General features: G+C 42.0%; 1 long non-coding RNA gene across 1 annotated transcript; it reads left to right on the top strand.

The window, feature by feature from the left end:
• The first annotated feature begins 1914 nt into the window (after positions 1-1914).
• Positions 1915-13954, top strand: LOC125594702. The gene is made up of 3 exons (XR_007329953.1): positions 1915-1984; positions 5346-5348; positions 13735-13954. It is a non-coding gene; the product is annotated as an uncharacterized LOC125594702 (long non-coding RNA).
• The last annotated feature ends 1040 nt before the right edge of the window (positions 13955-14994 follow it).

The following is a 14994-nucleotide window of genomic DNA, read 5'->3' as shown; positions in this document are numbered from 1 at the left end:
AGGGTATTTGGAGAGGATAAGGAGCACATGGAGAGGCTGTCTTGAGCTAGGGGAAATCCTGGAAGGAAAAGAAAATGCCTTTATTACTTGTGTGATAGGGGCGGAATGAGGCAACTTCTGTGGATCACAACTTTAATACAAACACAAAACCAAGCAATTTTTCAAAGGAAGTGAGTTCCAGCTCGTACTCCCTGTTTCCTGCAAGTGACTCCACATGCTTATGGTTTCGATTAATTCACTTATCAGCCTTTCTTATCTCTTCATATATATCTTGGATCTCTGAATTTATTAAATCAATTAATATGTTTAGTTGGAGTTTTGAAGTTTGAGGTCTCTCTCTCTAGATTCTGAACTCTCTCGCTATTCTCTCTAAACTTTACTTAATAGTTCTTTCATTATTAGAAACACACTTCTTTAACACAAAACTTTGTTTACAACTTTGGAGTTTTTCCATCACAACTTTGTATTCAATCAAGCTTTAACAAGTTGCGGATTTTCCCATTTGATTTAAAGACGAAGACGAAGAAAAGAAGGAAGAGGATAGCTGCTTGAAAGGGGAAAAGCTTTTACTATAGCAAGAAGTGAGGAAACACAACCCCATTTCCAAGAAAGTTCAGCAAGCTACCTGACTCCACTGCCTAGATTTCAGCTTATTTATCAGCCTATCTCCTCATATATCATTTTAGCTTTTTCTTAAATCAATTATGAACTTTACCTTCTTCTTCTCTTAAGAAGCTATTCTTCTATTCCACAAACACACTCTAGAAACTGAAAACTGCAATCAACCTGATCTTTTGAAAGTGGGATGATCACACTTCTTTTCATTCCAATATTATCCCACTCCTATGAGATTTATTCAACTTTTCTGGATTCTCAACCCCCCACTTTTGTATTTGAAATGGGATAACTTTTCATTCCACTCCAGGAGATTCATTCCTCTGGTGTCTTCTTTATTTATCCAATCAAACGACAAAGTGATTTCTTGTTTGCTATTCCGAAGAACTGCTAGGACACGGATAAACTGGAAACCAGATGAATTTGAAAGTGGGATAACTTCTTCATTCCAACTCCTATGAGATTTATTCAACTTCCTGGTGATTCTCCACCACTTTATGTATCCAAACCAAGCTTTTTCAAAAAGTGATTCATCCTGGTCTGATTAGAACGACGAAGAAGTAGCTGTGCTATTCCAACTTGGAAACTGGAATCACCTGATTTGTATGAGAATTAAGAGTACTCAAGGTTGTATGTGTGTGTGAAACCCAAATGGGTAAAGAGAGAGAGCTTGGAAGAGATTTGAGAGAAAGTAAGTTTAATGAGTGTTTTGTGTGTCTAAGTGTTTTTTAAGAGATTAGTAACAAGACTGAGAACGTGTGTGTGTAGAGATTCATGATGAGAGACTAGAGAGACTAAGAGAAGTGTTTCAGATTAGAGAAGGAGAGGGGAAACCCCCTTACTCACTTAAGAGTTACAAAACATCACTTATGAGCTTTATATATGCTCTTTACAACTTGCAATCATAAACCTAAATCTAAGGGCTGTTATACTTGAAATTTAAATGGATGGATGAGATGGAAAGATGGTCTTTGGTCGTGGATGACTCTTCCTGATGGATAATTGGTCCATTTGAATCTGGTCAAGGGAAGGCTGGCTCCTTATTGGCTAGCTAAGGCCCATGAATCTGCCCACTTCTTTTGCTTTTACTTTACAGCAAGGGACTCTCCTTTCCATGCCTGTCACATTGCCAGCCTCTCCTTTGTCTTCTTCTCTTAAGAGTTTTTGTCTTTTCTTAAGAGTTTTGTGTTCTCTTACTGTGGTAACTCTCCAAAGTTACTGTGGTAACTTGGAGTTACTGTCTCAACCAAATATTCTCCAAATGGTGTCTAAGTCCCTCCTGGACGTAAACCCAATCTTGCACAGCCATAAGATCAGTTCTTGACTTCTTAAGACCCTCCTGAAGCTTGACAGACAATCTCTGTAAGACGTGCCCTTGTTGAGATGAGAGAATAAAGAGTTGATATATTGAGAGAGGAAGAGATTTGGAGCAGACAGTAACTTTGGAGAGTTACCACAGTAACTTTATTGTTACTGTGGTAACTAAAGAAGTTACCATATTCAACCAGGGTAACTCGGATGGCAAGGAGAGGATTACCTTAGGTTGTCTACACTTGATCTGAGTATGGGAAGGGATAAGAGAGGAGACTTGGACAGGCTTGTCAAAGCTGGAAAGAGAAGATTGCTTTAGCACTATTAGAAGCATGTGAGCAATCTCAGCCATGGATTAACAGCCTGGTCTTTGACTACACATGCTTATCTTATCCTCTTAGATGGATTTCGAAAACATGCTTCTTCCTTTAGTATATATTATCACTTTTAGGATTGAGTAGAGTAATCTGAGTAAATAAGAAAGACTAGAAGTGTTTTAGAAGAGATTTGAGTATGAAATGAGATTAGGAGTCTAGCATAGAATCATTGTGAGAATAAAGACTAAGAGAGACTCATAACTTGCTTGATTTTATTAATGAGTGAGGTTACATATTTATAAGAAGGACACAAGGTTTATAAGAGAGGAAATGGGCACTACTGAACCGTGTGGAGTCAAGGCAATGGATTCAATCAACCACTAGGATGCACCACACGCTTATGGCATCTTGGACTAAAGGTGCTTTTAGCTTTCCAGACTGTTCCAGCCTGGCACCGCGCGCCCCTTATCCTTTCAACGGTCTGATCCTCTCCACTAAGCCCTCAAGGTAACATCTACTTGTTCCGTTTCACTTGGTCGAGGTTAGGTAACTTTTGGTCGAGGCATTTGGTACGGACGGTACGGCCATGTACGGCCTTGTACGGACGTCCGTACCATGCTTGCCCAAAGTCCCCTCATTCTCTCCTCCTCTTCTCTTCCACTTCTTATCTCTTCATGTTCATATCTTCAACTCATCTCAACACTCCCCCTCAAGCTTAGCTTTGTGAAAGTCTAAGCTTGAACAGCCATGAGATCTTCCTCATTAAAAACCTCACTAAGGAAAACCCATTGGGACAAAACCTTAATGAGGAAAAAGAGTAAAGATCTCATGACTAAGAGGATCAGCTGCTTCTCTTCCCAAGATCAATGAGGCCCAATCTAATATGAATGGACTCCATTGTCTTTTGCCTTGCAGCCTTGGTGAATACATCAGCCAACTGATCTTCACTCCTAGTATAACATGCCAGATGACTCCTAGGACAATTCACCTGGTTGTCACAATGCATTGTCATTGGAGTGTCTTGTTTTATCTCCAAATGCTTCAAGATGCCCTTGATCCAAACTAGCTCGTTTGTAAGCTTCAGCATAGCTCTATACTCAGCTTCTGCACTTGAGCATGACACCACCTTCTGTTTCTAACTCTTCCAAGTCACCAAGTTGCCTCCAATGAATGTGCAATAGTCGGTTGTTGATCTCCTGTCAGCTCTATCACCTGCCCAATCTGCATCACAATAGCTCACTACTTTTGTGCTTCCATTGCACCCCATCCATACTCTTGATCCGGCGAGCCATTCAGATACATTAGTAGCCTCTCCACCATGTGCCAATGATGTTCCTTGGGAAGCTGCATGTGTTGACTCACCTGATTCACAGCAAAACATATATCAGGTCTTGTGATGGTAGGTAAATCAATTTGCCAACAAATTTTCTATAGAGTTTAGGATCATGAAATGGCTTGATGTCTTCAATCTCCCCCTCTCTTGGTACTTTGTAGCCATCCTCCATTGGCATCCTTGCTGTCTTGCCTCCATAAGCACCTGCACCTTTCAAAAGATCAAGTGTATACTTCCTTTGGGACATGAACAAACCTTCCTTGGATCTACAAATCTCAATTCCAAGAAAGTATTTCATTTCTCCCAAGTCTTTTATTTCAAACATAGACTTTAGAAACTCCTTGGTTGCTTTGATACCTTCCTTATCACTCCCTGTGATAATGATATCATCCACATACACAAGGAGAGCAACCATACCTGAGGGAGTAGTGAGGGTAAAGAGAGTATGGTCCAATTCTGACTTCTTAAAACCTCGGCCGTTCAGAGTTGTGCTCAACTTGTTGTACCAAGCTCTTGGTGATTGCTTCAACCATATAGAGCCTTCTTTAGCCTCAGTACATTCCCTCTTTTCACTAGATGTTCAAGACTAGGTGGAGGATACATGTAGACTTCATCCTCAAGTTCTCCTTGTAAGAATGCATTCTTCACATCCATTTGCCACAATCCCCATCCAAGATTAACTGCCAAGCTTAGTACAATTCTAATGGTATGTAACTTGGCTACTGGTGCAAATGTCTCAATGTAATCCTCTCCATATGTTTGAGTGAACCCTCTTGCTACTAATCTAGTCTTCTTCCTCTCAATCTGCCCATCAGCCTTGTATTTGATTGTGAAGATCCATCTACTAGATACTGCCTTCTTCCCTTTTGGTAGTTCACTCTCATACCATGTATCATTCTTGATCATAGCTCCTGCCTCAGCTCCTACTGATTCCTTCCATTCCTTATCCTTCATTGCCTCTTCATAGCTTCTTGGAATGTAATTCTCATCTAAGTTTACCATGAATGCACAATGTGCTTCTGGATATTTAGCAAAAGAACACACCGCCTGAGTAGGATGCTTCACAGCTTGGGCATTGTAGTACACTCTTGTGTTTACCCAACTGGAAGGATCCTTTCTCAGCCTTGTACTTCTTCTCAACACTGGTCCTTCTAGCGCCATCTCTTGTTCTTCTTCTTGTGGCAGCACACTTGGTTCAGATCTTTCTTCTCCTAGCTGACTTGCTTCAGCTCCTTCTTCCCTTAGCTGACTCTCTTCAGCTTCTTGTTGATCATTTGATTCCACAGCTTGATCATGAGAACCAGAACTCTCTTCTCTACTTGTCTCTTCACGGTTTTGAGTTCTTGTTTCATTCCCCCCCTCATGGTCAAGATTGGAGGTCTGATGATCCGGTACTGGAGTAGTGCTTCTTCCACCTTGATTCATGTTGATTCCAAGACCCTCTAGGATAATCCTCAATGTTTCAGCTCTATCAGAAGAGAGATCTTTCAAATCATCTTGAGTCTGCTCCTCATAGTATCCTTTTTTTTCAACAAACTTCACTTCTCTAGATACTAACACTCTCCTTGTGTTAGGATCATAGCACTTGTATCCTTTCTGACTTGATGAATATCCAATAAACATTGCCTTTGAACTATTACCTTCTAGCTTGTTTCTTATCTCTCCAGGCACCATCACAAAACACAAACATCCAAAGATCTTCATATGCTCTAGAGAGGGTTTGTACTGATTCAGTACCTCAAACGGTGATTGTCCTTGAAGAATCAGAGTTGGTGTCCTGTTGATGAGATAACAAGCCGTAGCAACTGCATCACTCCAAAAACTTCTTAGGCACGTTGGATTGAAACATCATGGACCTGGCTACTTCCATCAAATGCATGTTCTTTCTCTCAGCCACACCATTCTGTTGTGGGGTATAGGGACAGCTTCTATGATGAAGGATTCCATGCTGAGATAGGTGTTGTTTGAATGCTTGTCCCGTGTGCTCTCCTCCATTATCTGACCTAAAAATCTTTATCTTGGCATTGTAATGGTTAGTCACATAGGTTTGAAAGTTTTTAAATGCATCAAGTACCCTATCTTTGGTTGGAATTAAGGTTAACCAGGTGTATTTGGATTTTTCATCAATGAAAGTTACATAGTACTTATGGTTGTCTCTAGACAGCCAAGGTGCAGTCCAAACATCAGAATGAATGAGATCAAAACATTTTTCATAAACAGTAGTAGACTTGGTAAAGACAGTTCTACAATGCTTGCCTAAAATGCAAGCTTCACACTGATTATTCTCAAAAGAAAACACCTGGCAACATCAGTTTTAAAGCCTTATTATGAGGGTGTCCTAATCTAGCATGCCACAATGCATTTTTACTTAAACTAGAACCAGAAACAGAAGTAAACGAGCAGCTATATCTAGAAACAGGAGTGAGATCTTCAAGTAAATATAGCCCTCCTTTAGTCACTCCCTTTCCAATCATCTTGCTGCTTTTAATATCCTGAAACTTCACATCATTAGGACTGAATATAACATTGCATTGCAAATCAGTAGCACATTTCTTAACAGATAACAAGTTTGAAGTAAATTCAGGCATATAAAAAGCTTTAGTTTCCTTATCAAACAGTTTAAGACTTCCTATTCCTCTAATAGGAATCTTATCTCCATTAGCAATCATCACATTTCCATTCATTGGTACAATGTTTTTAATCAAATTAGTGTCACTTATCATATGATGAGATGCACCTGAATCAATCACTAATGGCTTAATGTCATGAGAACTAGCAATATGTGCAAGGATACTAGATGGTTTGAATGCATGATCATTTCTAGCAAAGTTTGCAATCCTAGATTGATTTACCATTTCTATCAAGCTCTCATGCATCCTATCAGTTCTAGTTAGATTCTTATAGTTCTCTACTACACTAGCACCAAATGAATACCCAAAGGTGTTACCATTCTCCTTGAACAACTTAATGAGAGCATCAAGGTCGGATCTCCTTAGATACTCTTGATCATTGTTCCCACGGTTGCTTGGTGCTCCAGTGTAGGCTACAAGAGACTTCCCATCACCTGCCTCACGCCCATCTATCTCCTTTCCTTTGCTTGTACCAGCACCACTTGTACCATCCGAGACATTAGCCCTTGCCTCACGATCCTTCATGAACTTAACCGGCTTGAGGTGAGGGTGGAGTATCCAGCATTGGCTCTTCTTGTGGCCATGCTTCTTGCAGTGATCACAACTCCCATTGAACCTCCTCTCCTCAAAATTCCCATGCGCAGCCTTGTTTGCTTGTGGAGCTTCACTCCCCTCCTCTTGAGTTGCTTGACTTGCAAGGGAAAGGTTTCCTTTCTTCCCAAACAGCCCAATGGAGCCTTGCTCCTTCTGAATCCGTGCACACACATCCTCAAGGTCAGGTAGAGTATCCTCCCTAAGTAGGTGCTGGATGAGAGACCGTTGTACGCCGGGTTTAGGGTGAGGAGTAGTTACCCAAAGACCTTATCTTGCTCTCTCCTCTTGTTAAGCTCATCAGCATCCGTTGTGCTTGGCCTAAGCATCTCCATCTCGGACCAGAGGCTTCTGAATCTTCCTAGATGCTTAGTGAACTCCATGTCTTCTTGTACAAGGTTGTTGATAGCTTGCTTCACCTCAAACACTCGGCTTAGGTTTGAAGTGTTGCCATACACCTTCTTCAAAGTATCCCACAGCTCTTTAGCAGACTCATAGTAGCTGTATTCATCCAGAATAGCCGGCTCAAGGGACGCATGAAGCACAGACATCACCAACATGTCCTCTTGATGCCACTTCTCTTCTGCCTTGCTTGCGGCTTCATCTTCAGCCTCTCCTTGAGTGATGAGCTTTGGAGCTTCTCCTGGCGTGATGTGATTCCAAAGCCCCTTGCTTCCCACAGTGGTTCTCACCATCCGAGACCACACCAAGTAGTTGTTTCCCTTGAAACACACCGCCACTTTCATGTTCATGTTCATCCCACTCTCCATGTTGAATGTAGAACCCTTTAGACTTCAATAACTTTCTCTTGAGGTAACTGTCTTGAGCGAACACTAATAGCTTCACCTTTTACCCACACAGCTTCAATAACACCTCACAAATAGAACTCAGAAATACTACCCAGAACCGCTTAAGAACACACGAACACAAAACTGTCTCTTCAAAGCTTCAATCTTGAATCTTTAAAGAACCCAACGAAACCACGTTTCCTATGAACCTGGCTCTGGTACCATATCACTTTTAGGATTGAGTAGAGTAATCTGAGTGAATAAGAAAGACTAGAAGTGTTTTAGAAGAGATTTGAGTATGAAATGAGATTAGGAGTCTAGCATAGAATCATTGTGAGAATAAAGACTAAGAGAGACTCATAACTTGCTTGATTTTATTAATGAGTGAGGTTACATATTTATAAGAAGGACACAAGGGTTTACAAGAGAGGAAATGGGCACTATTGAACCGTGTGGAGTCAAGGCAATGGATTCAAATCAACCACTAGGATGCACCACACGCTTATGGCATCTTGGACTAAAGTGCTTTAGCTTTCCAGCCTATTCCAGCCTGGCACCGCGCGCCCCTTATCCTTTCAACGGTCTGATCCTCTCCACTAAGCCCTCAAGGTAACATCTACTTGTTACCGTTCACTTGGTCGAGGTTAGGTAACTTTTGGTCGAGGCATTTGGTACGGACGGTACGGCCATGTACGGCCTTGTACGGACGTCCCTACCATGCTTGCCCAAAGTCCCCTCATTCTCTTCCTCCTCTTTCTTCCACTTCTTATCTCTTCATGTTCATATCTTCAACTCATCTCAACATATATCTGATGTAAACTCTCTTATAATTAATTAATGGAGTTTTGAGTCTCTCTCTCTCTTGTTCTTAGTCTCCAATCTCTTTAATTCTCAGATTAAACTTAATCACTCTTTAAATCACAAAATCTAATATGGTATCAGAGCCAGGTTACTTTAAAAGGAGAGAGTGATTCGTTTTCTAAATGTTCTTGAGTGTTCTTGAGTGTTCTTGAGTGTTCTTGAGAGTTTGAGATTTTTCAAGAGCTAGATCCTTTAAAAGTCAAGTTTGTGTCTGTTGGTGTTTCTTTTGGAGAGTCAGCTTCAAGGGAGTCCCTTTAGGTGTTTGACAAGGTCAGAAGAGGGGTCTAGCTTGTGGTTAAGCTTGGCGTGTGAGATTAGAAATATTGAGGGAAGATCTAGGCTAAAGAAAATGGAGCTGCTTCAATCTGGTACAACAAGGCGTGAAGAGAAGAAAGAGAGAGGGAATGAGTGGGGGTGGTTCTCACAAATGAAAACAACTCTGAAAGGTGTGTGGGTTTGGAGAAACCATGAGAAGGAAGAGTCTTTAAAGGGTAAAGCTGCTGAGAAAGATCAGACAGCAAGAGAAACAAGTGGAAATTGCTTTAGTCTTGAAGAAGAAGTACACTGCTTGAGAAGATAGAAGATGTTTATGAGAACAAGATCAATCTTAGGAGAGTGTATGAAGTCAAGAAGGTGATCAGTGGAGTTAAACAGGAAGAGAAGAGTTCAATAACCATGTGAGGAAGCTACAACACTTTGGGTTGAACTACAAGGGTTGAGATCCCATGTGGATGGGGATGCTACACAAGAGCAAGAGATGGTCTTGAAGCTCTTGGCGAGCATGGAGTCATCATATGGGTGGCTGGTGGAGATGGTTCTAAGAGGGGAACAGCTTCCTGAAATGGAAGAGATCTGTGTGCTTATAAGAAGGGCGTATGAGATAATGAGAGATGATGAGAGGCTAACCATGAGTAGGAGTGAGAGCTCATGGAAGCCAACTGGGAGTAGAGTGAGAGCTTCCAGAAGCTAACCATGAGTAGGAGTGAGGGCTCATGGAGGCTAACCGGGAGTAGGAGTGAGGGCTTCCGGAAGAGGAGGAGGTGCAGAATGCTATCCAAGCTTCTATCAACATAGGAAAGGGTAGGAAGAGAGTGTGTGGGAGAGTGTTCTTACTCAGCCTACATGGGGGAATCAGTAGAAGACAGTGGGGTGTTAAAAGAGCAGAAGAAAGGGAGTGGAGCTGATGATCGCATCACCAGGAAGGAATGGAGAGTGTTCATGGAACATGTACAAGCCTTAGCAGCAAGCAAGAAGCATGCTATACAATCCGGAGCTTCTAAACCCATTGTGATTGATTCTGGAGCAAGTCATCATATGATCAGTGATAGGAGGATTATAAGTGAGATCAAGGCTGCAACAGGGAGTGTTACGATAGCTAATGGTGCCATGATCCCAATAGAAGGAGTGGGAAAGCTCAAACTGTTTGAGAAGGACACGGCTGCCTTCTACATGCCTCAGTTCACTTCAAATCTATTATCTGTGAAGAAAGCTACCATTGATCTTGGTTGTCAAGTAGTATGCAGACCTGATGAAGTTGAGTTTCAAGATTTGAAGACTGGGAGAGTCATTCGCAGAGGACACAACAAGAACCAGCTATACCACCTCAACTTGGCTAAGACCTCTAATCCCTTTGATTCTATTTGCTTGAGTAGTACTGCTGAGAAGATTGATAGTATTACTTGGCATGCTAGATTAGAACATCCTCATGCTCGTGCCATTGAATTGATAATCCCTAATATGTCATTCAATCACTTGGGATTGTGAAGCATGCGTATTAGGAAAGCATTGTAGGACTGTTTTCCCAACATCTGAGACTACTTATGAGCATTGCTTTGATCTAGTTCACTCGGATGTGTGGACCGCTCCATGCATGTCTAGAGACAGCCATAAATACTTTGTGACATTCATTGATGAGAAGTCTAAGTATACATGGCTCACATTGCTTCCATCTAAAGATAGGGTGCTAGAAGCTTTTATGAACTTCCAAGCATATGTATCTAATCAATACAATGCTACTGTGAAGGTACTGAGATCAGACAACGGAGGTGAATACATCAGCAATGCCTTCAAGAGTCATCTAGCCAAGCATGGGATTGTGCATCAGACCAGTTGTCCCTACACACCACAGCAGAATGGTGTAGCTGAGAGGAAGAATAGGCACTTGATGGAGGTTGCTAGGTCGATGATGTTTCATGCAAATGTCCCAAAACGTTTTTGGGGAGATGCTGTACAGACTGCTTGCTATCTCATCATCGGGTCCCAACCAAGATACTGAAGAATCTGTCTCCATTTGAGGTGCTGAATAAGAGCAAGCCTTTTATTGATCACCTACGAGTATTTGGGTGTGTATGCTATGTCATGACTCCAGGAGAACAGAGAAACAAGCTGGAGGCAAAGAGTACTAAGGCTATGTTCATTGGATACTCTATCACTCAGAAGGGATACAAGTGCTATGATCCTGAAGCAAGGAGAGTGATGGTATCTAGAGAAGTGAAGTTTATTGAATCAAAAGGGTATTATGAAGAAAAGGAGTGGGAAAATCTGAAGGATTTGTCTCAAGCTCCATCTGATAGAGCAACAACACTGAGGGTGCTGTTAGAGAAGCTAGGGATAGGGTTATCCCAGGATCAGGAATCTGGAGAAGAGAGTCTTCCAATCCGACTAGTGAAGCTGAAAGAAAAACTACTCTTGATCATGAGAGGGGGAATGGAACTGAATCTCATGAGCAAGTGCAAAATCAAGAAGATTCAGGCCAGCATAATCAAGAGGGAACACAGGAAGTAGAGAGTGGTGCTCAGTCTAGTGGAGATGGGCAAAGAGAGTCTACTGGCTCAGACGAGAGTGGAGAGTGGGAAGGAGATCCTAATGGGTCAAATGAGAGTGGTGCTCAATCAAGTGAAGATGGGCAAGAGCCACAAGAAGAACAAGTTCAGGAGCTAAGGAGGAGCACAAGGGTGAAGAGAGATGCTTCCAACTGGGTAAACACGAGAGTGTACTACAATGCCCAGGCTGTGGAGCATCCTTCTCAAGCTATGTGTTCCTTTGCAGAGTTTCCGGACGAGCATACAGCCTTCACAGTAAGCATGGATGGGAGCTATATTCCAAGGACATATGAAGAAGCTATTGCTTTAAAGGAATGGAGAGATTCAGTTGCTGATGAGTCCGGAGCCATGATTAAGAATGAAACGTGGTATGAGAGTGAGCTGCCTAAAGGAAGAAAGAAGGCAGTGACTAGTAAATGGGTGTTCACAATCAAGTTTCATCCTGATGGAAGAATAGAGAGGCGCAAGTCTAGGTTGGTGGCAAGAGGATTTACTCAGACATATGGTGAGGACTATGTTGAGACCTTTGCTCCTGTGGCTAAACTTCATACTATCAGGATTGTATTATCTTTAGCTGTGAATCTTGAGTGGGATTTGTGGCAAATGGATGTGAAGAATGCATTCCTTCAAGGAGAGTTGGAAGATGAAGTATACATGCATCCACCACCAGGTCTTGAACATCTAGTAAAGAAGGGTAACGTGTTGAGGTTGAGGAAAGCTATCTATGGTCTCAAGCAATCTCCAAGGGCGTGGTACACAAGTTGAGTACTACACTGAATGGGAGGGTTCAGAAAGTCAGAATTGGATCACACTCTCTTTACCCTAACCACCTCATCTGGTATTGTGGTGTTGCTTGTGTATGTGGATGATATCATCATCACAGGCAGTGATAAGGAAGGCATCAAGGCTACAAAGGAGTATCTCAAGGCAAGCTTTGAGATTAAAGACTTGGGGGAAATGAAGTATTTTCTTGGGATTGAGATATGCAGATCAAAGGAAGGATTGTTTATGTCCCAAAGGAAGTATGTGATTGATCTCTTGAAGGGAGCAGATGCCTATGGAGGAAAGACAGCCAAGATGCCAATGGAGGATGGTTACAAGGTTCCACGTGAGGGGGAGATTGAGGATAGCAAGCCTTCCATGATCCTAAGCTGTATAGGAAGCTAGTGGGGAAGTTGATTTATCTTACCATTACTAGACCTGATGTGTGTTTTGCGGTGAATCAAGTCAGTCAACACATGCAAGTTCCTAAGGAGCACCATTGGCGGATGGTGGAAAGGATCTTGATGTATCTGAATGGAACTACTGGTCTTGGAGTATGGATGGGATGTAACAAGAGTACTGAGGTTGTAGGCTACTGTGATGCAGATTGGGCTGGAGACCGAGCAGACAGAAGATCAACCACAGGCTATTGTACATTCATTGGTGGTAACTTGGTCACTTGGAAGAGTAAGAAGCAGAAGGTAGTGTCTTGTTCTAGCTGAGGCCGAGTATAGAGCAATGCTGAAGCTTACAAATGAGCTAGTGTGGATAAAAGGGATTTTGAAGCATCTGGAGATTATTCAAGCAACGCCAATGACAATGCATTGTGATAATCAAGCAGCTATCCACATTGCATCTAATTCTGTGTTCCATGAGAGAACAAAGCACATTGAGGTTGATTGTCACAAGGTGAGGGAGATGATGATTCTTGGGGTGATTCTACCTTGTTATACTCGGAGTGAGGATCAGTTAGCAGATGTGTTCACAAAGGCAGCAAGGCAAAAGACAATGGAGTCCATACACATCAGGTTAGGACTCATTGATCTCTCGCCTAAGGCTAGTCTATACACTCTCCTGATCATGTTATCTCTACTCTTTCCTCATTAAGGTTTTGTCCCAATGGGTTTTCTTTAATGAGGTTTTAATGAGGGAGATCTCATGGTCCTTCCAAGCTTGACTTGTTTCACATGGTCAAGCTTGAGGGGGAGTGTTGAGATGAGAGAATAAGAGAGTTGATATATTGAGAGAGGAAGAGATTTGGAGCAGACAGTACTTTGGAGAGTTACCACAGTAACTTTATTGTTATTGTGGTAACTAAAGAAGTTACCATAGTAACCAGGGTAACTCGGATGGCAAGGAGGAGTTACCTTAGTTGTCTACACTTGATCTGAGTAGGGAAGGATAAGAGAGGAGACTTGGACAGGCTGTCACTAGCTGGAAAGGAGAAGAGTGCTTTAGCACTATTAGAAGCATGTGAGCAATCTCAGCCATGGGATTAACAGCCTGGTCTTTGACTACACATGCTTATCTTATCCTCTTAGATGGATTTCGAAAATGCTTCTTCCTTTAGTATATATCTGATGTAAACTCTCTTATAATTAATTAATGGAGTTTTGAGTCTCTCTCTCTCTCTTGTTCTTAGTCTCAAATCTCTTTAATTCTCAGATTAAACTTAATCACTCTTTAAATCATAAAATCTAATAGCCCTCTCTTTGCACTAGAACCAAACTACTCCATACTTCTCCTTTCACTCCATTTCTATTCTTCAAGTTAACATTCTAGAGCTTGCCCTATCATTGTACAAGCTCCATCTTCTCTTCAGTTCAACACTCCCCCTCAAGCTTGACTTTAGGAGATCCTAAGCCAAGCTTGGAACTCTGAAGAGTCTCCCTCATTAAAAACCTTACAAGGAAAACCCATTGGGTCAAAACCTTGCAAGGGAAAAAGAGTAGAGCTCTCCAAAGCCTAGGGATTGGCCAGTGAGCTCTTGTGCCTTAGAACCGGTGTGGTTGGACACAAGAAGCTCTGGATCACGGCCTAATAGGTGCAGCAACTCTTCACAGCTTTGCGCACACTTCACACTTCAGCTTCACCTCTTCATGGAAACGGTTTGAAGTCTCCCCCTCTCAACTGACTTCTCAGCCATCTTAGAGAAGCTAGGACACGACCAGATCATCTTCAAAACACCAGTGAGGCTGATCAACACTTCACACACGGCTTGCCCTCTTCATAAAACTGGTTTGAATCTCCCCCTCTCAACAGACTTCACAGCCACCTTAGAGAAACTAGGAAATGACCAGGAACACCTTTAGTGAGGCTCAAGCAATGGTACCTGATACATTATCCCAAAGGTGCATCAGTACCTATCAAAAACAAGAAAATGAATATCCTGCATCACACTTGATGAACACAATCTCACAATTCAATCATAATCATTTTAAGTATCTTTTCAAGCACAAGCAATGAATAAGATGAATGAAAAAAGATTGAAAAGAGTTTTAAAAGTCTAAGGGAAACCCTTGTGTTTTTTGTGAGTTTCCTAACTCGGCCAATGTACCATCTTCATGGCATCATCAACTTCTTGGAAAGGCAGAATGGATTCATCAGCTTCTCCTTAATCACCTCTCATTGAAGCCGCATTGATGGAGAGCCTTCTTCCTTACTCGCCAAGGCTGCTCTGAACAGCCTCTTGCCTAGACACGCCACTGACTTGGTCCGGTTGATGATCCTTGTAGAAGCCTTTGCAAAGACTTGTTACTGACCATGGATCATATGCATTAAGACTCCCCCTCAAGCTTAGAACCGTGACTAGAGGGAGCTAAGCTTGTGATGATCCTATGCATCTCCATGGTCTAATAACTATCATTTTATGATAGCTTTCTTCTTGTGAGTTTTCTCTCTTCCTTAACCAGGAATTAGGGTGTTTGAATCACCATAGAGAGTCTCACAAGACACATCTCTCAT

This window comes from Brassica napus (assembly GCF_020379485.1).
Source record: "Brassica napus cultivar Da-Ae chromosome C3 unlocalized genomic scaffold, Da-Ae chrC03_Random_39, whole genome shotgun sequence".
NCBI lineage: Eukaryota > Viridiplantae > Streptophyta > Magnoliopsida > Brassicales > Brassicaceae > Brassica > Brassica napus.
The sequence above is the reverse complement of the archived record's forward strand: the minus strand, read 5'-3'. Positions and strand labels throughout refer to the sequence as shown.